Consider the following 22030-nt stretch of genomic DNA (forward strand, 5'->3'; position numbering starts at 1 on the left):
CATTTTTTCTTTTTACCTTTTTAAAAATATATTTTGTTTTTAGTATTTTTCTATTGAAGTATTGTTGATATACAATCTTATATTGGTTTCAAGTATACAACAGAGTGGTTCAATAGTTACCCACATTATTAACTCCCCACCCCCACTAGTGTGGCTACTGTCTGTCAACATAGGAAGATGTTACAGAATCATTGGCTGTGTTCTCCCTGCCATACTACGGTCCCCATGACCAACCTGTATTATGATTGAGAATTTCTGTGCCCCTTTATTCCCCTCAGCCTCCCCACCTACCCACCCTTTTTTTCCTTTTTAATTAAAGTTTGACTAAAAGTATTCTTTTAGTCTTTGATTTTGGTCAGTGATCTTTATAGAAAACAAAAGAACTGGCCCTTAACCTGCTGACAGGGGAATAGTCTGAGTACAGTTACTGAGGGAGATTGTGAAACCTGCGTTTATACTAATATTTCCAACTACTCTTCACCACGTCTAGGTTCTTTTCTGGTCATCACTCTTTGCTTGTGTATAAGTAAACCCCTTGCATTTTTTTACTCAGTTGACCTGCCACATGAACGTGAGGCTTGTTTTTAAGTGCGTTTAGGGCAGGTGCAGAGTAGCCCTTACAGCTGAAGCCACCCTTCTTCCTCCAAGGTGTGGACTTTCTATGATCTCAGCTGAATGCTTGGGTTGTTCAGTGAAATATCCCCGCTCTAGCAGTTTGGACTCTATCATCTCTGGGACTATACAATTCCCAGAATCTCTGTTCAGCTCAGCAGCTGGTCTCTGCCAGGCCTTGCATCATCTCATCTTTTGTTTGTAGTTGCCCCAAATCTTAAGGAGTCTTTAATGCAGACTTCTGGAGCTCATTATCCACATAACAAACACCCTCTTCTCTAGCACTGCCCCCCACGAGTTACAGCCTCAGCAGAGCTGAACTCTGATCTCTGCCCTAGTCTGGGATGTGCTTCTAAAGGGCAGTTCAGTTGACCATGTCCTTCCCTTGCCCTGTGTGTGTCCTTTCCTGAGGTAGTACCGTCTTCTGCTCTCACTGTCTAACATCTGATTTATCTCAATAATTAATTTATATTTTTGCCAGTTGTCTAGTTTAAAAAAAAAATGCTGTGAGGATTTGTCTGGAACCAGTTACATTGCCATGAGCAGAAGAGAAAGTTGCATTTACATTTTTTTCCTTTCTTTTTTGTATTTTTTATTTTGGTATCATTAATTCACAATGACATGAGCAACATTATGGTTACTAGACTCTCCCCATCATCAAGTCCCCCCCTCAGACCCCATTACAGTCACTGTCCATCAGCCTAGTAAAATGCTATAGAATCACTACTTGTCTTCTCCGTGTTGTACAGCCCTCCCTGTGTGCTTTACATTTTTAATTTCTAAGAATTAAAAAATTTCTTGAATGTTTTATTCTTCTTTCTGCTTATTTCATTATCCAAGTTCTTTATTTCTTTTTTCATTACCATCTTCACATTAGAGCCTTCTTCTCAAGTATCTGGTGACCCTTGGCCATCTGCTGATATTACGTGGTAAGGCAGTGCCAGACTTTGAAATTCTGTACGTATAGGGAGAATCAGTCAACAGGTAACTTTATTGTACGATCACCTGGCAGGGCTGATATTAGGATCTTTAGGTAATTTCTCTTGGGCTTGGGGAAGCCCCCTTTCTCCTGGGAGTAGAGGTGAGATGTCTCAGTGTTCAGCAACTTAACTTTCAAACATTATTCTGGGTATTTCTGTGACAATGTTTTTGGAAGAGATTAACATTTAAATTGGTAGACTGACCAAATAGATGGCTCTCCTAAGGTGAGTTGGCCTCCTCCAATCAGTGGCAGGATTAAATAGAACAAAAAGGCTGGCCACAGCCTGAGTAGGAGGGCAGTGTTCTACCTGACTGCTTTCAACTCAAACTGAGACATTTTCTTGGTTTTGGTGTCGGCCAGCCTTTGACAGGCATTATAACATCACCTCTCCTCGTTCTCAGGCCTTTCGACCTAGACCGAAGCTAAACCTGTGGCTCTCTGGGTTTTCATCTTCCTGGCTTAACTAGCAGGTCTTAAGACTTGCCCGGCTTCGTAATGGCCTTAACCAATTCCTTATAATAAATCTCATATAATACAATACAACATATAAACATATATATTATATACATATTTGTTACATATATATATTTATATAATATACTAATGATTCTGTTTCTCTGGAGAAATCTAATGCAGTGCCCTTTACCTATATATTGCTGGTTATTTCTGAGATTCACAGCAGAAAGAAAACTTTCTGTTTTCTTTTGACTTAATCTTCTCTGATTCTAACCTCTTCTCTAACTGTATTGTGGTTTGAATGTCAGGTGTCTCCAGACTCCTCAGAGATGAGTCAAGCATTTGTTTTCTTGTTGTCTTGGTAGTTTTTAGATGATTTCTGGGAGGGAAAGAGGGAACTACTTTCTTTATTCTTTGTTATTTAAACCAGAAGTTCAGATCCTGTTAAACTAAATGCCATTTCGTATGCTAATGAGCATACTAGGTGTCCTGCTTATATCCCTTCTCAGGTTTGTTGACTAGTGCTCCGTGGTAGAGGAAGACGTATTTGGAGCCCTTGGGGCAATTTGGGAAGAAAGAAATGAGAGAGCATGGAGATGAAAGGGAATGGCTTGCACCTGGGCCTAAAAGGAACAAAACAGCTGGTGAAAAATTTCCAGTGTCATCTGAGAAGAACTTTTATGAGCAGTAATAGGCACTGTCGTATTTTAACTTTGTATTTATATGGTAGTCTTGACTTATCTGACGTTTCTCTTTCCATCATTTCAGTTACCCACAGTCAGCTGACATCCGGAAGCAGATGACCCTCCTTGTGACATATCCTCAGAAGGTCAGTAGCAACGTAACTGTGTCACAATGCCCATGTCCTTCACCTCACTGCATCTCATCACGTAGGTGTTTTATCATCACAAGAAGAAGGGTGAGCACAGCACAGTAAGATATTTTGAAAGAGGGAGAAGGACCACATTCACATCATTTATTACAGTGTATTGTCATGATTGTTCTATTTTAGTGATTGTTGTTAATTTCTTACTGTGTCTATAAGTTAAACCTCATCATAGGCATGTACGTATAGGACAAAAATATGGAGAGAGTCTGGTACTGTCCGTGGTCTCAGGCATCACCTTGGGGTCTTAGAACATACCTCTGCCGTGAAGGGGGGACTGCTGTACTGTGAAAATTCTTCCTGAGACATCTTGTCTCTTAGTCCTCAGTAAATTCTACTGCAATCATGAAAAATTTGATAAGCAAATTTTCCCTCTTTTTTTGGTTGGGGGGTGGTCGTGGCATGTGTTTTGAATTGAGTAAAAGGCTGAGTTTCACGCCTGAGTCTTGGTGCAGAACCGAAATTGTGCAGAAACAAACATCAAAGCAGAAGTGCCAATGAACAAAACTCCCCCTAGTAGATACGTGTAAGAATTGCAGAAGTTCGGAGCTTTCAGAGACTGTGGAATAGCAGTTCTGGCCGAACATACCTAGATGTGAAGGGTGTGAGACACCTGAATAGACATCTTGAAGGTACCTTTTATTCTAAATTGCAAATATGTTTTTTTTACCGTCATGCATACTGTAGGATAGATGCTTCTGGGGGAATATGAATATAAATAAAATATGGCCCTACATTTGAGGAACTCATATAAGTAACCCAAACCTGGTTTGGTATGTTCTTTATCTTCCTACTTCTGTTTAGCTAGTAAACGACTCACTGAAATGTGACCCTGCATGTTCTTCTTTATGCATGACTTTGGGGAATGTGTGTCTGTGTGTGTCTAAAGGCACCACGCTTGGCATAGAGACTTGTGTCTCTAAAAGTTTTTATACACCATGAAAGCATCTTAAAAAATAGCATGCTTAGGGTAGCCGAACAAGGCTTCTGTTATATGGTCAACCTCTCTCTTTTGCCTACCACCTCCATCTTTTAAACGTTAAAAATTATATTTTTGGAGATTGCTCAATAGAAAGGAAAACGTTCACAAATTACTGGAAAAAAAAGCAAGGCAAAAACTTGTACATTTATTATGCACTGTGTAAAAATTATATCTGAGCTGAAAAATAGGCAAAGGATTTGTTGGTGAGGCTTTAGACAACTTGTTAAAACATTTTGTGTATTGTAAATTTAAAGATTACTTAAAAATTTGATTTATATATTTTCTTAAACACAATGACTATAGTGGGCACATGCATAAGCTGTGGAGAGCTGACTGCCAGGAATTTAACATGCTTTCGTACTTGACCTCTACACCAGATGAGGTTTTTTCCATGTTTATTTCACTTTAATATATTTGTGCTTATGAAACATAAACTTGCATATTTTGCCCATATGTTAATTTAATAAGCTAGGGAAAATGTTCAAGGTAAATATTCATACAATTTTATTTTATTTATTTATTTATTTGCTTTTTTGTTATAAAGTTTTTTTCCAGCTATATTAAGGTAGAATTGACATGTAACATTGTGTGAGTTTAAGATGATGATCAATGATGATTTGATACATGTATATATTGCAAAATAAAGAAAATATTTGTAAAATTTTAAATACAAATGAGCCTTTTTCTCTGTAGGTTTACATAAATATTTTCCTCTCAATTAAAGACTCGAGCTGATAGCCTTTGCATCCTACAAAAATACAACCACTCCATTGGTGAAAAATGAAATTTGACCCATAGTGCATAATTACATCATTTAAACAGTGCTACACTTAATTCCAAGAATTAAATTTGAATTACTTAAGAACATATTATATGGGAAGTTAATGTTTGAACTTACCCAGTGTCTAAGTTAAGATTATTTTAGTCGAAAATAACAAACTCACTGAGGCAAGATTTAGTGATGAGGACAAATTTATTATCAAAATATAGGGCTGTCTCTCAAAATTCAAGGGCAGTGGCACATGAAGCCATCTTCAGGTCTTGAACCATGTGTTGGAAGAGCATTAGGACTCCAGACAGCTCATTCCTTAAAAGATCCTTTTGTTTGTCTGTGAACACATGGACTGTCTCTCATCGTTGCCTCTCTTTGTAATTCTGTTTCGTTTTTCTCTGTAGGCAGGCTTCTCCGGTTTCTCTGTGCACATGACCACCTTACTGGTAGTACAACCGTTTATACTCTTGGCTCAAGTCGGCATCTCAGACTAACGAATGCATTAAAGTTTCAAATCCAGATTCCTAGAAAAGATTTGATGGGCCCAGTATGAGACAGGTGTCCAATCCAGGGTCAACTACACATGGCTGATGACTAGGACCTCAGGTTACTAATATAGTTGCTAGGGGTCTGTGTCTGAGGAAGGGGTGAGTCTTAGAGAAAACACTCCGAAGGGACTGGCCTCTCTGGTGTGCCTTCCCTGTGTCTGCCAGCCGTGTCTCTCACAGCTCCTGCTCATGCTTCATTTCATTTGTCATTTTCATTGTCTCCCTTCTTCATGCCTGCACCTTGAGGACACGGGACAACTCGCCGAGTGTCTCTACCACCTAGCAGACACAAGATTAGGCAATAACAAAAGTTAACATTTATGTACCACTAATTGTATACCAGGCATTAAAATTTTCTTTTTCTTTATAAACTTACTTATTTCTCACAGCAACCCTATGTAGGGAGCAATGCTAATGTTCTTTTTAAAAAAATGATTAGATGGAAGATGGTAATTTTTTAACTGAAGTATCATTGATATACAATATTATATTGGTTTCAAGTATACAATACAGTGGTTCAACAGTTACCCATGTTATCAAATCCTCACCCCCACTAGTGCAGTTGCTATCTGTCAACATAGGGGGATGTTTCAGAATGAGTGGATATATTCTCTGTGCTGTACTACCATCCCCATGACCAACTCATATTATGATTGAGAATTTCTGTGCCCTTTTATCCACCCCTCACACTCCCCACCCACTCACCATAACCCCTACCCTGTGCTAACCACCAGTTACTTCTCAGTGTTTATGAGTCTACTGCTATTTTGTTTATTTTGTTTTGTTTTGTTTATATTCCACAAATAAGTGAAATCATATGGTATTTGTCTTTTTCCACCTGCCTTATTTCACTTAGCATGATACCCTCTAGGTCTATCCATGTTGTTGCAAATGTCAGGATTTTCTTTTTTATAGCTGAATAGTATTCCATTGTGTATCTGTACCACATCTTCTTTATCCATTCATCTACTGATGGACACCTAGGTTGCTTCCCTAGCTTGGCTATTGTAAATAATTTGGTGATAAACATAAGGGTGCATATATCTTTATCAATCAGAGATTTTGTTTTCTTTGGGTAAATTCCTAGAAGTAGAATTACTGGGTCTTATGGCATTTCTATTTTTAGTGTTTTGAGGAACCTCCATACCGCTTTCCACAGTCGCTGCACCAGTTGACCTTCCCACTGTAGGGGGCCCCCTTTTCCCCACATCCTCACCCTCACTTGTTATTTCTTGCTTTTTGGATGGTGACCATTCTGACTGGTGTGAGGCGGTATCTCACTGTGGTTTTGATTTGCGTTTCCCTGATGATTAGCGATGTGGAGGAAGTGGTATTGATAATGAGTCTTAGACAATCACATAATACTGACTATATGAACTTCTTGAATTACCAAATACCTCACAACAGTACCAGCTGTAGTATTTTTTCAGTCAAAGGCTTATACCATTTTTTTACCACTTGGTGTCAGAATGGTACTTTTTGAATATATTTTTGCATTTGGGAAATGTTTTCAGGTTTGTGTGTTTTAAGCTCTTTGCTTTCTGTTTTAAGAATTTCTTAGAACATAATTGTGGTTTTTGTAGAGTCACTGAGGAGAGAAAATGTTCCTTTTGTCTTCCTCTGATATTTTTAGACTATCACCATTTGCTGCCAGATTGGAAGGGAAGGGTACTGCCATGAGAGGGCCACAGAGAATTTATGAGAATCCCAGAAGGCTAAAACAATTTTTTCTAATCTTTGCAGGAGATGGGAGTCAGCCTTTCAGATTAATCCTCCGTACAGGAACTACTGGAATACTTCTTTGTCTAAATGGAATCCAAGGGGATTTACCTCTCAAGGCTTATGACAGATTAACCTCTGCTGATGGGTCAGAGAAGAAGGATAAGTACTGGATGAAAGGACCAAGCCTTTCAAATGTGAAAATAGTACTAAATAATGATCAAAGCTAGTTCATTAATTAATTCAACAAAGACTTATTGACCTGCTGTAATATGCTGGGCCCTGCTCCGGGAAGATCCCTTGGTATCAGCTTGCTTCCCTTGCCAGCTAACCTGGGCATCTGTCTGTGCCAGCATCGCTCACACTCCCTGGGCCTGACAGACAAAGGGAGGCAGTGACCTGTCACGGAGGGACACAGTCCCGACCCATCTCAGGGCAAAGGGTCACCTTGGTGTCCAGGAAACTCAAGGTATTCTGTTTTTCTTTCTTAAAAATTGTGATAAAATATATATAAAATTTACATATTCTTAAGAATTTGCTTATTAGGATTAAGGTTTTTGCTGTGAAATTTAATGAAAGTGGAGTTCTAAGACTGATTATTCAGTCATATTGTGCTTTATGTAACTAAAGACAAATACGAAGAATTAGGAGTAGGTAAGGAAAAGAGACTGAAAAGAAGAGGGGGTTCCTATGAATACTTGAAAAGTGGAAGTATGTAAGCTCTATGTTATTTTTTCTTTTTAAAAATGCTACTTTATTGACTAGGAAATAAATCTCAAATTTCAAAATTCAAAAACATAACAAAATGCATAAATACATATATGAAAAGCCTCTAGTTCTTGTCACCCTGTTACCCTTGCCAGAAGTAATCAATAGAATTAGTGCTAAAAAAACTTTCCAGAGATATTTTATAACAAAATGCATGTATTCTGTATTCCCACATCCTTTTTTACATTGATGTGACCATCTCTACTCCTTGCTTTTTTTTTTTGAATTATTGTTGATATATGATTGTATATTGGTTTCAAGTATACAATGCAGAGGTTCAACAGTTGCCCATTTTATTAGCGCCTCACCCCCACTAGTGTGGTTACTGTCTGTCGACATAGGAAAATGTTACAGAATCATTGGCTATATTCTCCCTGCTGTACTACTATCCCTGGGACCAACTTATATTATAATTGGGAATTTTTGTGCCCCTTTATCCCTCTCACCCTTCTTAACCACTCACCCCAACCCCTCCCCCACCAGTCACTTCTCAGTGTCTAAGAATCTACTGCTGTTCTGTTCCTTCTGTTTTGTTTTGTTTTTATATTCCACAAATAAGTGAAATCATACAGTATTTGTCTTTCTCTGCCTGGCTTATTTCACTTAGCATAATACCCTCTAGCTCCATTCATGCTGTTACAAATGGCAGGGTTTCTTTTTAATGGCTGAATAATATTCCATTGTGTGTATGTACATGTACCACCTCTTCTTTATCCATTCATCCCTTGATGGACACTTTGGTTGCTTCCCTAACTTTGCTATTGTAAATAATGTGGCAATAATCATAAGTCCTTGATTTTTTTAATGGCTTAATTATAGTGGAGATCTTTCTATATCCATACATAAAATGTTTTCTTACTCTTAGATCTTAATAGTATTTCGTGGATTATCAGGCAAAATTGTGAAAGACTGAAATGGTGGGGAAAAAAAAGAAAGGAAAGATGACTGGGTGTCTTTTTCAAGGAATACTAAGCGTTGCTCAGTGACTGTCCAGGTCACCTGATCGTATAGGGGTTGTATCTTTCCTTTCACTCCAGGATCCCTTATGAAAATTCCAGACAGTAGTTGATATTGTGCTCTGAGTACTCGTTCAATACCGTATGACTATAGATATGCAAAGCAATTTTTAATTAACAACAAATGCATGTATGTAAATAATTAGGCAAGAGCTAATGAGACTAGACATTTTTATGTATACAGAAATAATTTTGGGGATTATTATGATCACAGGGGGCAAGGGAGATTGTTAAAGAAAATCATTGAAATGGGCAAAAAAAATTACTGGGTTTATTTCCAGTGAATATTAGGTGTTGTCTAGTGTGCCTTTAAAAGTTATCTTTTTCTACAAGGTTTTTCACCTTTCATTTTCTCTAACTGAGCTATTTTATTACTTTGCAATTGTAGAAACAGTAATTCAAATGAGTTTTGTCTGGTGAAGGCCAGTTCTACATCCATTAGTAAATTCATTTCAGCATTTTTGATTGCTTATGTATCTGTCGGCTCTTTGACTTTTTCCTTTGAACTGGTTGTAGAATCTTAATCATTCTCTCATTAATTAATACGTTAAAATATTTGGCACATATTTATTGTCTACTTGTGCAAGAGTCCTGATTTTACCTTTGTCACGTGTGCTGGAACAGTGAATCACAAAAGGTTTCTTTTGTGTTAAGTAATAGTTTATTGTTATTAGGAAACCTCATTTGGGGATTCTGTGCTGTGTCCTAGTAGAAGTCCGCCCCCAAGGAGTGAATTTGGTGGGAGTCACCTGGAGAGGCTGGAGGAGGGAGGTGTCATCTGTGCCTCGGACAATGTGCACCAAGACCAGGGACCAGGCAGCTTCGGGAGCGAGATGTAACCCGCGGTGCTGGCTGGGAGGAGGGGCCGTCTGGCGCACCTGCTGGTTTGGGTTCGTGGGCGGGGTTTTCTCCCTGGGAGCTTCTTTGGGACCTTGGGTTCATCGGTGGCTGCCAGCACAAACGTCATTCTAGACAACCCTACATACATACATTTCAGATTAGGTGATGTAGAAAATGTGATTGAAATGCAAGAAAATGCGTAGTTAGAGATATTTACATTTTTCTGGGTTAAAGAAGGAGATTAGCACTTTCTAAGCAGGAATATCTCTTTACAGAGATATTTCAATGAAAGAAAAGGAGTATAGAAAATTTTGGGGGGTTTGGGAGAGATTCTTGAATGGATTAAAGTGAAAAAAACGATAAATTCCTGTACTGTTTGTGCTCATGGTCATTCTCTGGTCCTGAGCCACATGGAGTCTAAAGATCAGAGGAGGAAGAAGAGAGAATGTTACCCTCGTCCGCGCCTTCTGGCTGGGAATGTGAATCCAAAGGTACTAAGACCAAGGTGAGCTGAGCAGGGGCTTTCTCATGGCTGATTCCGCGTGTGAGGGGGAAGGCGGGCACTTTGGGGGCCCGCCCACGGCGCAGTAGCACGAGAGGCAGTCAGAATCTGAAAGGAGACCAGTATTATTTGTGGACATGATCCTTAGGAAAATACAGAGCTGATGAATTTGAATTTGTATTATTTTTGGAAAAAAAAGGAAGAAAAGAGAAAAAGAGAAGCTGAATCAGTATCCAAGTTTTGTCCCTGTTGTCACTCTAGCGGAGGGGGTACGAGGCACTTAGAAATCTCTCCAGAGTGGACAGGAAGGCGTGACCTGCCCCGGCGTAGACAGGAGGAGGCTGGGGGACTGGAGGGTCATAGCAGAAATGTGTGCTTTTGTGCTACCCAGATTCACCATTCTGGTAACTGTGTCCTGGTCTTTCCAGAGAAGCCGTCCTCTAGCTCGTTTCTAGTCCACAGAGCTGATTGGCTTGGATTCCCCCTAAGCAGGGCTGGCATGAGAGGTGGGAGCGCATGGGTTCTATCTGGCAGGTGACTTCGAGAAGCAGCGGAGAGGGAGTAGGAAGACTGGCATGTGCGATGAGGGAGGGCCAGCAAGGAGTGCGTCACCCAGCTGATGGCCACTGCGGGCACTGAGGGCTGAGCCCTGCTGAGCATCCTCCGAGGACCCATCGGACTGTCCCTGGGCTTCACTCCTCTGAAGGCGGGAAGGCTGGGGAATTATCTGCTGTCCTCATGTCTGCTTGGTTGTATGTTGCTATCAGAGACATTAACTCTCCCGCATTTCTGGCCTGTGCCTCTGTGTGGGCTGAGCAAACTCCTTAAGCTTTGGGGGACCTTTAGGCAGAAAAATCAAGAAACACAGGACACGTGCTTGAGGCGGGATGGGTTCAGCGTGCACAGACATTTCTATCGCAGCTAAAGCTGGAGTGGGCAGAGCAACAAGGGGAGGTGACATCAGGAGCTAGAGTGTCTGCTTCAGCCACTTAAGTGGGTTTCACCCTGTGTTCCGGAAGTGGGAATATGATTTAGCTGGAAAATCAGAATTGCGTCCCCTGGGTGATCAGCTTAAGAAGGTAGGCTTGCCCCCACCTTCAGTGGAACAGTCGCCTGTGGCTCAGAGAAAGTCCTCAGGCCGGAAAACAGTGACAGACATGGTGTCAAAAACTATCTGCTGCCATAGGGAAATTTAGCGGAGCCAAGGGGACATGAGGGATGTATCGATGGCCTCTGCTACAGGGTGGAGGAATGAACGAACCAGTCACCCCATTTGGCTCTTCAGTCAGACCCAGGACTTTTGTCTGTCCACAGTGTAAGAGTCTTTCTTATTTGCTGGGCAAGGAGCAGCAGAGACGCAAGTGTGGAGATGCTGACTGCCACCTTGCTGCCACGTGGAATGAATCCCCGTGAGGGAAACCAGCACAGAGGAAAGAAGAGCTGAGAGATGGACTGAAAGCAGGTCATGCTGACATTTTCTGAGTGTTGAATCCAGCAAAGCTTAAGGCTCATTCACGTAACCAAGAATCCCCTTTCTCCACACTCCCCCTCCCCGACCTCCAGGTCAGTTTTCTGTTGCTTAGAGCAGAAACCAGTGCGACAGACAGACGCAGGATCTCTTTCCAGGGGGCCAGGGCCTTGAAGAATGAATGAGAGGCCATGACTGTCTTTCTTAGTAGAAAGGGGCCATCTTGCAGACGGGCAGTCATGGGACCTCAACTCCTTTGTCAATCAGAGTCAAGAATCTTCTGAGTTGTAAAATCTATTTTTGTCTGCCTCTAAATTTCACTCCCTTCCCCTGTAGCTGTAGCATCAGGTCACTTGATTGTCACTTGTATTTTTAGTTTCTGGCCCCTGTTTTGGGAGCTTGGCTATGCATTTAAGAAAGATGTTTGTTACATTTGCCTATTGTTTCTATTTGTTTACTGTGGAAGAGTTTTCTGTTTATCTTTTTTTCTGACACTACTCTCACTAATTCTTTCATTCCTCCACCCTGTAGCAGAGGCCATCGATACATCCCTCATGTCCCCTTGGCTCAGCTAAATTTCCCTATGGCAGCAGATAGTTTTTGACACCATGTCTGTCACTGTTTTCCGGCCTGGGGACTTTCTCTGAGCCACAGGCGACTGTTCCACTCAAGGCTGGGGCACGCCTACCTTCTTCCCTCTCTGGTGGGATGATCTTTGAAGTTTTTTGGGATGATATTTTGTCTGATATTAGTATAGCCACTCCTGCCTTCTCATGATTATTATTTACATGGTGTATCTTTTCCTTTCATTTCCTTTCAACCTGTACCTGATTTAAAGTGCATCTTTTGTAGACAGCATATTTTTGGGTCTTGCTTTTTTATTCTTTGTAACAGGCTCTGTCTTTTAATTGGAGTGTTCAGTCCATTAACATTTAATGTAATTATCATGTAATTATCAATGTGATTGGACTTAAGTCTGTGTCTTCTAATTTCAACATAGATAATTTTGGGACTGATCTTAGTTCATGTTCTTGTCTTTAAAAATGGGTCACATTTCCCTGGTTCTTCATAAGCTGAGCAATTTTGGATCATATCTTGGACATTGTAGAATGTTATGTAGTGAAGACTCTAGATTCTATTATATTTCTCCAAAGAGTGTTAATTATTTTTTTAAGTGGGAAATTAACTTGTAACAAATTGTAAACATTTTTTCTGGGCAGCAGCCCAAATCTCTGCTCATTCCTTTTGTCCTTAGCCAAGGTGCTGGAGTCTGTCCCACTTACGTACGGTTCAGAGACTTGGGCAGAGTCTATAAACAGAGTTCAGAGCCCTTCCTTTCTGGGCCACTCTTCTCATATCTTTCCGGGATGTGCGGTGCCTCTGGCTCTTCAGGCCAGGAAGACTGTTTTTTATTAGAGTTTTAGGCATATTGTACAAAGCTGACTCTAGCCTGTCCTCAGGGTAAAATCTGTAATGATGGGAAACTTTCTTCTGATCCTTCTTCCAAGTTTTAATTCTTCCAGAATGTGCCTGTTCACTTTCCAGTTACTTTACTTTCTAGTTTTTGTTTGTTTTGTCCTGAGTTTGTAGTTATTTGTGAAAGGACTGGGCTACTTGACATATATTCCGCATGGTGTCTTGGTGGGATTGAGCCTATTTCCCGAAATCATAACTTGATCATTGTATTGATCTCGTTCTCTCACTTTCCCCCATCCCCCACACATGCTTCCTAAACTGTCTGTACCAAATCTGTATCTCAGGACCTAATTTAGGGTGACATAAATTAAGACTCACTCATTTATTAATTGGTCATTCACATACATTATTTAATTTAATCCTCCCAACAGCCCTTAGAAGTACAGTGTGAGAAGAATTTAGTAGTATCTCTGTTTTACATATCAATGACTTTGAATGAGATTGCATCATGCCTGTGATATTATATTTGATAAGTGGCAAAATCTAACTTAAAATATGGATGTATCTGGTTCTAAAGCCCTACAGCACTATGTGTTTTGGTTTAGTTACTTTACCTCTTGTTTCCTTGTTTTCTCATATATTACATGAGGATGATGAAGTATGTCACACAGGGTCATTGTGTCAGTTAAGTGAGATATTACAGATACAGGACACGTTGCCTACAGAGTATTAGGTGTGTCACAGCTCTTCCTTCCTGGCTAACTTTTTTCTCAGATCTTTTACTCTACAATAGACAATCTCAAATTCTCAGTGGTTTCTGATAACAAACATTCATCTCTTGTTCTGCTTCGTATCATCAGCTGGATGTCGTGATTCTCCAGGCTGCAGGCTCAGCCTCCAACACAGTGTTTTCTTATTTGAGGACGTAAACTAAAGGAAAGTCTCCCGCACAACAGGGTTTTCTAATGGTAGAGGCACAGGAGCAAGGAGACTTTTGGAATCTTGCGATTCCCTTAAAAGCTTCTGTTTGGAAGTGATACATAGTAGATACTCCATTGGCCAAAGGAAGTCAGATGTCTAAGCCCAAGGTGACTGGTGTTGGGAAACATATTTTGTTCACAAAGAAGGAGGGAGTACATAGTTGCAAACAATAGTACCATCAATCACAGATACAATAATCATTTTTGCTTCCATGGTGTACAGTTACTATTATCCCACAACCGGAGTAGGAGGTGGATCGTAAAACAGACATGGCGAGGGCACAAGGGAGTTTTTATTAAATGCCCACAGGGACGTTCAGACAGGTTAATTCAGTGAGAGTTAATGTGTGGGCTGCAGCGCTGGGGAAGGTCTTAGAATTGAGAGGGAGCCTGAGCTGGTCTTGACCGAGAGGTGCGACCGGCTCAGTGGTTCCAAGCAGTTGTCGCGGCAGGGCCGAGGGTACAGAGGTGACCCATTTGGCCCTGTCACTGGAGTGCTTTCAGCGGGGAGAGCTGCTGGAGTCAGGCTGGAGAGCCCGGGTGTCAGGCAAGGGACAAAGGGGCACCCTAGGAAATTTTGAGCAAGATTCGAAATGGAAAAGTCAAGCTTTGGAAGGATTGGCTTGGTCACCATGTAGGAGGGAAGGCGGTGGCAGAGAGCACCAAACACAGCGGCCGTTCTTCCCTCCGGAGCGGCGCGCTCGCCCTGTGAGGCGAGTCAGTGACAAGAATGTGGCGAGCATGACAAGTATTTCTTCACTGCAGACCTGACGCCCACGAGTAAGAAAATGTCCTATTTGTTTTTCTCTGAATCTCCTGTTTGACCAAATAAAGGACATGCTTTGGTAAGAGACAGTTCTTCCCACACAAAAACGTAATTAAAGGAGCACATCAGATAGGCTGCATGTGCAACGGAACATTGCAAACTAGAAGAAAATGTTTGTGCACTATCATTTTATTTTGCTTTTTGAACCAAGGGAAAGACTATTTGAACATAATTTCCTATTCTGCGCTTAAAAATAGAGAAACAATTTCTAAAGTTCTCCATCTTTGAACGAGCAAAATACAATGCCCAGAAACCTTTGGAAAGCAGTGGCAGTGGCTGTGGTAAGAGTTTCCACCTATTATTTCATTCCATTCTTTTTCTATTTTTGTTGTTGTTTTTGGTTCATTAATGACCTCTGATAAATATTTGTTATACTAATGTTGCTCTGCTGTGGATTTGAAAATAGTGACAGGTTTAGATGAGACTATCTGGTTTTCAAAATCAGATTTATGACTTAGCTAAGTGGAAAAAACATAATGTATGTGTTTGTCTACCCTTACACCAACCATCTAAACATTAATATTACTTTTCAGATCTGCTGGGCTCTCATGTATGCCATGAGACTACGTTACTTCATAATTAGTATGATTCTGAAGTTAGGTAAGCACTTTGAAAAAGCATAGCTGACACCTGCCATCCATGAGAGTGGGCCTGAGGGTCAGCAGACTGACCATGAGGTTCTCCCCGTGCCGGGCAGCACGTGGAGGGCCTCACTCACCTCACTGATTGGGCAACGACTCAGTGGAGCGCTTGCTTGTATTACTCCCTTTCCCAAATGAGGGGACCGTGGCTCTGCCAGGTGAAGGAAACCGCTCGCGGCCAGGCAGCAGGCGGAGCAGGGCTCAGCGGCGTGGGTTTGGCCCCGAGATCCAGCCCCGTCCACTGCAAGGGTCCTCTCTGCTCTGTTCTTACTGCCTAGTCCTGTGTTGATGGAACTGGGGTTCCACAAAGAACCTAGAATGTCTAGTCAGTGGATGGTCTGTATGTCGATGATCTTGATTTTTACTAGTTCATATTAAAAACATTGAATTAGCACTGTAAACAAGAGAATTAAATTTATAATTTGGCTCTTAAAAATTATTATTGTATAAATAAATGGTTTTATTACAACAGTAATAAACATTTAAAAAATACCCAACTACTACAATAAATCATCTCTTTATTTGTTCATGTTCTTTTAGTTCTGTCACATGCATATACAGTTTGGAAACAGGTGTGTCCTTTAATTAAACATTTTAATAACTATTCTGATAAGTGGACATATTATCAATCATTAAACCATGCCAAAACCGTTTAGATGTTAGGTTGTTGTCAATTTTCTACTACACTGTAATAAATATTTTAAGTCATTAAATTTTTTCCTTATTTTATATGATTTCTTTAAGATAAATTTCTAATAGATTTTGGGTCAAAGGGCAGCAAAATGAAAATTGAATACAAAATGTCCTGCTTAAACAGTATTTATATTCAATTGAATGGGAAGTCACAGTGAAAATATTATGATGTTGAAATGCTGCTTGTGTCACGGGTCCCCAAGACAAAGCTCAGGGTGGATGGTCCGCTGGAAGGACTCAGGAGCTCAGAGAAGCTGTTGTATTCGTGGTTATGGTCCATTACAGTGAGAGGATGAACGTTAAGAGCCTTGGGGAAATGCACTTGCTGCGGTCTAGTGGGAAGCACGCGCGAGCTTGCGGGTGCTGCTTCTCGGCGGAGTAGCTCGGGGATGCCCTGAGTTCCTCCGGCCGTGATGCGGGACAACGTGCAGCGCAGTGAGCCTGGGAAGTTCCCTTGAGCCTCGCTGTCCAGGACTTTTACTGGGGGTCAGTCATGCAGGTGTGTGGTGCCCTCGTGACCGACCTTAGCTGTTCAGTCTCCAGCCCCCAGAAGGCCAAGGCTCAGCATGGCCTAAGGCCCAAGGCCTTGCAAAAACACTCTTATCAGCAGGATATTTTAAGGACTCCGACGTGATTTCCCAGGAGCTGTCAAGGAGCACTTCTTCTTTGGAACGTCCAGGCTTAGAGCAATTAAGCCTGCTGAACTGACCCTTCACTGCACACTGGTGTAGAAATATTTCAAGAAGCAGGATTTAAAAATCATGATATCATGTTTCAAGCCAATTAGCCAGTTCAAATTTTGTTCTTTACAGCCTGGGTAACAGTGGCTCAGAGCACCTAAATTATTGTCTAGTCACACAGCAAGTTAGCAATAGACAAAACGCATAAAGATTATGTGGGAGGTTTCCAAGTAACTGAAAGTTTTTGGAAATGAATTCTGTAGGTTTACTGTGAAATACCTTTTTAATCCTTATTAAAACCCTACCCTATTTGTTCTGAGCTTTTAGAAGGTAGCAGTAACACGTGCAGTGCCAGTTTGAGACGCAGCTACCCAAGAGCCAGCTTCAGAGATTCCCATTTGGTAAATTTGGGTGTGGCCAGGATTTTGCATTTTTGACGAAGTAACCAGGTGATTTCTGACATTGGTGGGCCAAACACCACACTTTGAAAAAAGTCGTTATACACTGATGGCTGATAAGTCTTCCCACATTACAGATTAAATCATGACATTGTTTTTTAAGAAGCCAGTGGATGTCCACATTCTACTGAATTAATACCCCTTTCACCAATTCGCTAACTTTGCAATATAGCCCCAAGCACCTTCTCTCCGGCGGCTCCCTGGGACCTGCTGGGAGCCGTCGCTGCCCCCTGGACGGTCTGCGCGCATGTTCACCTGCACAGCTTGTTCCCGCCGTAGTTACTGCCTCTTGTTTCCGCCTGCCTAGCGGTTCTCTCCGCCCTGCACCTCCGGGAGTTCGCTCCCCCGACTCGTGCGGCTGGCGGGGGCGGGGGGCCTGGAGGAGCCGTTCTGGGCTGGCGGGGGCGCGTCGGTGTCCTAGGGGCCGCAGGGCTGCCCGGGGCCCAGGTCTGGCCAAACGCAGCGCTCCACCCCTCAGGGCAGGGGTTTTGCAGGATGCCACCCGAGGCAGGCAGTGGTCTTCTGTGGGCTATTAGCTCGGGGTCCTGCAGCACGGAGGGGTCCTGGCTCGGCGGGGGAACACTGAGGCCCTCGCACGGCACAGATGGGCCCGAAGAGGGAGTGTTCCGCCCGGTGGTGCCTGACACCTGTCCCCCTGTCTCCTCCCCCGGTCTCCCCAGGTGTGTGCACCCACAAATCTCTGGGTCCCGTTTCTAACCAATTTCTTTTTTTAAACAACAGAAATTTATTATCTTACAGTCCTGCAGGTCGGGCTTCCACTCTCGGTCTCCCTGGGCCAAACTCCAGGCGTCAGTAGGGCTGCCCTGCTGGCCGGAGGCTCCAGGTCGAGGCCTTTTACTTGTTCATGTAGTGCGTTGGCGGACTTCAGTTCCCAGAAGCTGTGGAGTGCCGTCGTGTCCACTGCCCAGCTGGCTGCCAGCTGAGGGGGGGCCCAGCCTCTAGGGGCCGCCTGCATTTATGCCCGCATTTCCTTATTTAGTGTGTCCTTCTGGTCCATCTCGAATGGGAAGCAGGGCTGCTTGGCATAAGCAGCTGCTCAGTAAACTGATTGCTGGAAAGCCCCTGGGGATGCTGTGCTTTAGATTCAACAGCTTTGCACTAAGCACCTGTTGAATTTGGACAAGCCACTTAGCCTCTCAGAGTCAATTTTCTCATCTATGACACAAGGGAGTTGAGTTAGATGATTTCGAACGTTTTTCCTAACTCAAAACCTTTACATTTAAAAATGCAGTTCCTTCCGTGAAGTCCTCTCTGAGCTCTACAACAGAGGTGGTATCTCCATGTTTTAAAAGTCACAGTGTTTTTGGGCTCTTCTCTTTTGCCTTACGTAATCTTTCAATCTTAGAACATTCTTAGCAAGTAATGTAGTTCTTTTGTCCTCAGTGTTTTATTTTGAAAAATTAAAAACCTACAGAAATTTGAAAGACAAATACAATGAATACCCATCTTTCTCTAAATTGTATATATAACATATTATGTATGGGTATAGTATACATATTTTATCTATGGGTAATATATATATGTGTGTATATACACACACACACATACACACCTTTTTAGCTGTTGAAGACATCATGACCCTCAGCAGGCATTTCCTAAGCTAAGGACATTCCCCTACCATTATCCCATCTAAGAAAACAATGCTTTCATAATATCATCTGATATATTGTCCATATTGGAATTTCTCCAGATGTATACAAAATAACTTTTATTATCTGTTGCTGTTTTTTGATTCAGAATATGATTGAGGTTCATATATCATATTTTGTTGCTGTCTTTTTAATCTAGAATACCCCCTCCTCCTTTTTTTTTTAATGACATTGATATTTTTGAGGAATATAGACTAGTTGTCATGTCGAATCCCTCACATTCTGAATTTGTGTTCTGATTTCCTTCTGATTAGATGTAGAGGAACCCTTTCTGGCAGGGCTAAGTCACAGGTGATGTGTGCTGGTCACATCACATCAGGAGGCTCAGTAAGTCAGTTCGTCTTATTATGAGTGTGCAAAGTATGGTCTCTTAGTTAAGGGGGTATTTTCCTCTTTAAAATTAGTAAGCATTTCATGGGGTACTTTGAGACCATGTGAATGTACTGTTCCCCAGCAACTTTTCATCCATTAATGATTCTTGCCTGAATCATTTACTACACTGAGGAAGGCGAAATGGTTAATTTTAAAAAATTCTTTCACTTCTTTATAATTAGCAGCTGTCATTCTTCTGTCTTCCACCCCTTCTTCCCCCTCTGTCTCAGTTTCTTTTGAATACCATTAGGAACTCTATTTTTTTATTAAAGTATTATTGATATACAATCTTATGATAGTTTCAAATACACAACACAGGGGTTCCCCATTCACCCATATCATTAAGTCCTCACCCCCTCCAGTGCGGTCACCGTCTATCAACGTAGCAAGATGTTAGAGAGTCATTAACTGTCTTCTCCATGCTGTGCTCCCGTCCCTGTGACCTACCTATATTGTGACTGCAAATTATAGTGCCCCTCAATCCCCTTCTTCCTCACCTTTGATCATAGCAGTCCCTTCTCGGTCTGAATTTACTGCTATTTTGTTCTTTCTGTTTTGCTTTGTTTTTATACTCCACAAATAAGTGAAATCATTTGATATCTGAGGGACTCTATTTTTAATTTCATGTGTTATAATCCTTTATTGTTTTTCATCTTTTTTGATGCTCAAATCATCTCTAATGCAGCTACTGAGCTAGTGGAAGATGCTTTAAATCAGGAGTGGCGTCCCTGGTCTTCGAGCACGCCTTGGCCTTGGGAAGGTGAAGGCAGAGTGCTTTGTTCCAGGCTCACCTTGTATTTTCTGTGCCCCAGACCTGGACACAGCCGCTTCTCCCAGCCAAAGGGCCTTGGTTCCCTTGAGTGTGAAATGGTATTTCAGTTACAGTCTCTCGGGGTGCTCATTGCCAAGGGTGACCATGTTTCTATGCCTTTTCAGTGGAGATAGCCAGGATTTCTTGGCTCAGAAATTACATCCTGAGTTATATTAATACCTCCAATTAAAATTGAGGACTGTAGGGTTTTCACTAACCACTTCTGTCTCACATATTTCTTTTCTTTCATACCAAGAATGTTGATTCTCAGTGACACCATTCAGGAATGAAAGGATTGTCATCTCATGTAATTACTCATTTACTTTATTCTGCATTGCATGTATAACAATCTCAGAATAATGGGGGTTTGGAGTGCTGACCCCTAGCGCAGTTGACAATCCATGTGTAACTTTTGACTCCCCAAAATCTTAACTACTAATGGCCTGCTGTTGACTGGAAGCCTCACTCACAACATAGTCAGTTAACACATATTGTGTACATTGTATGTACTATGCACTGTATTCTTACAACAAAGTAAGCTAGAGAAAGAATATGGTTTTTCAAATTGCCACAAGTCTCCAAAAAGTTTTCCAATATTTTATAGAAAAAAATACATGTCTAAGTGGACCCATATAATTCAAACCTGTATTTTTCAAGGGTCAACTCTATTATCCATAATGTGAAGAATTAAAATGGTTACAAAAATTTTTTTTGTAGTTCTTTCATCCTTAGGGTACATCTCTCTAGAGATGTACAATAACATGTTACATGTACATAATTTCAAAATACAGATTTTATGGTGATGAGATTCAGGATTCCACAGTCTTTGAGTAGATGCTCTGTCTGTCTGGCAAATACTGTCTTATTTTAGTTCGGCTTTTGGAGTGCAGGTCTGTGCAAGGGTTTCCCAGTGCCGGAGGATCGCGTGGAAACCGTTCTCTATGGACGAGGAGCGCCGCCAGGTGGCACCCGAGCGCCATTCATCAACGTAAGACCGGGTGTCTTGAGTTCAGAGTCGTGTGATGGCGAAGCAACAGATTTTGTTGCAAAACAGAAGTATTAACTTTAAGACCTTCTTTCCTCATACGTGGATGACGTCTAGCACAGAACCACAAACCCATCATTAAGACCTATCTACACTATGACAGCATTTCAGTAGTTACCTGCCACGAATACAGTTCTCTCTCTCCTGCATACAGCGAATCAAAAAGAGATTTGATTTAGTAATTGTGTTATATGTTATTGACCATATGCTCGAAAATATATATCAACAAATGGTGTCTTAAAATCTTGTCAGAAAAATGCCCGAAACTTCTGTGCAAAGAGGAGCTGTAGTCAGAGTCACCGAGCTGTCAAGGCGCCCCCGAGACAGCTCTGCTGCCCGGGATTCCCCTGGGGACGCCTCCTCTCCGCCCGGAGGCTGCCCGACTTTGCATGCACCTTCCGAAATATGGCGAATGATGAACATAAGACTATTCTACTTTCTAAGAAGATCATATTTTTATTCCCCAAATCAACTTTTTATGAATTCCTTAAGAAGCCATTTGAGTATGTCAAATAAAAATTTGCAGTTTCTACATGTAATTAAAATCCTTTAGATCAATGCTGAATTAATACTGTCACAGAAAGTACCTAACATGGTCATTTAAAAGTATCAAATCAAAGTTATGTCATCCTCACTGGTATAAATTGATACATCACTGTTACTGCTCCTAACTTTCTGTTTTAACTTAGGATTGTATGATTTTTATTCAGTTAATAATATCTCTCTCCTGTTTAAGTTTTTATTATGGAAATTCAAAACATATAGAAAAGTTGAGAATTATATAACAAGTCCATTTCTATTCAACTTCAATAATTATCAGTATTATCGTTTCATCTATACCCTCCAACCTTTATTTTTCCAAAGTATTTGAAGCATTTTTTAAAGCA

General features: G+C 41.3%; 1 protein-coding gene across 3 annotated transcripts in view; it reads left to right on the forward strand.

Annotated features, from left to right (window-relative positions):
- Positions 1-22030, forward strand: part of FILIP1 (filamin A interacting protein 1) — a 206951-nt gene that overhangs the window by 23865 nt on the left and 161056 nt on the right. For 2 of the 3 annotated variants that reach the window (XM_037012539.2, XM_037012540.2), the window contains 2 exons: positions 2819-2879; positions 6982-7426. The gene's annotated coding sequence lies outside the window, so the exon portion shown is untranslated. Of the gene's footprint in view, positions 1-2818; positions 2880-6981; positions 7427-22030 lie in introns of those variants that run through there. The other variant, XM_073224347.1, reaches the window with a different exon arrangement.

The sequence above is a fragment of the Manis javanica genome, chromosome 16, assembly GCF_040802235.1.
Source record: "Manis javanica isolate MJ-LG chromosome 16, MJ_LKY, whole genome shotgun sequence".
Classification (NCBI taxonomy): domain Eukaryota; kingdom Metazoa; phylum Chordata; class Mammalia; order Pholidota; family Manidae; genus Manis; species Manis javanica.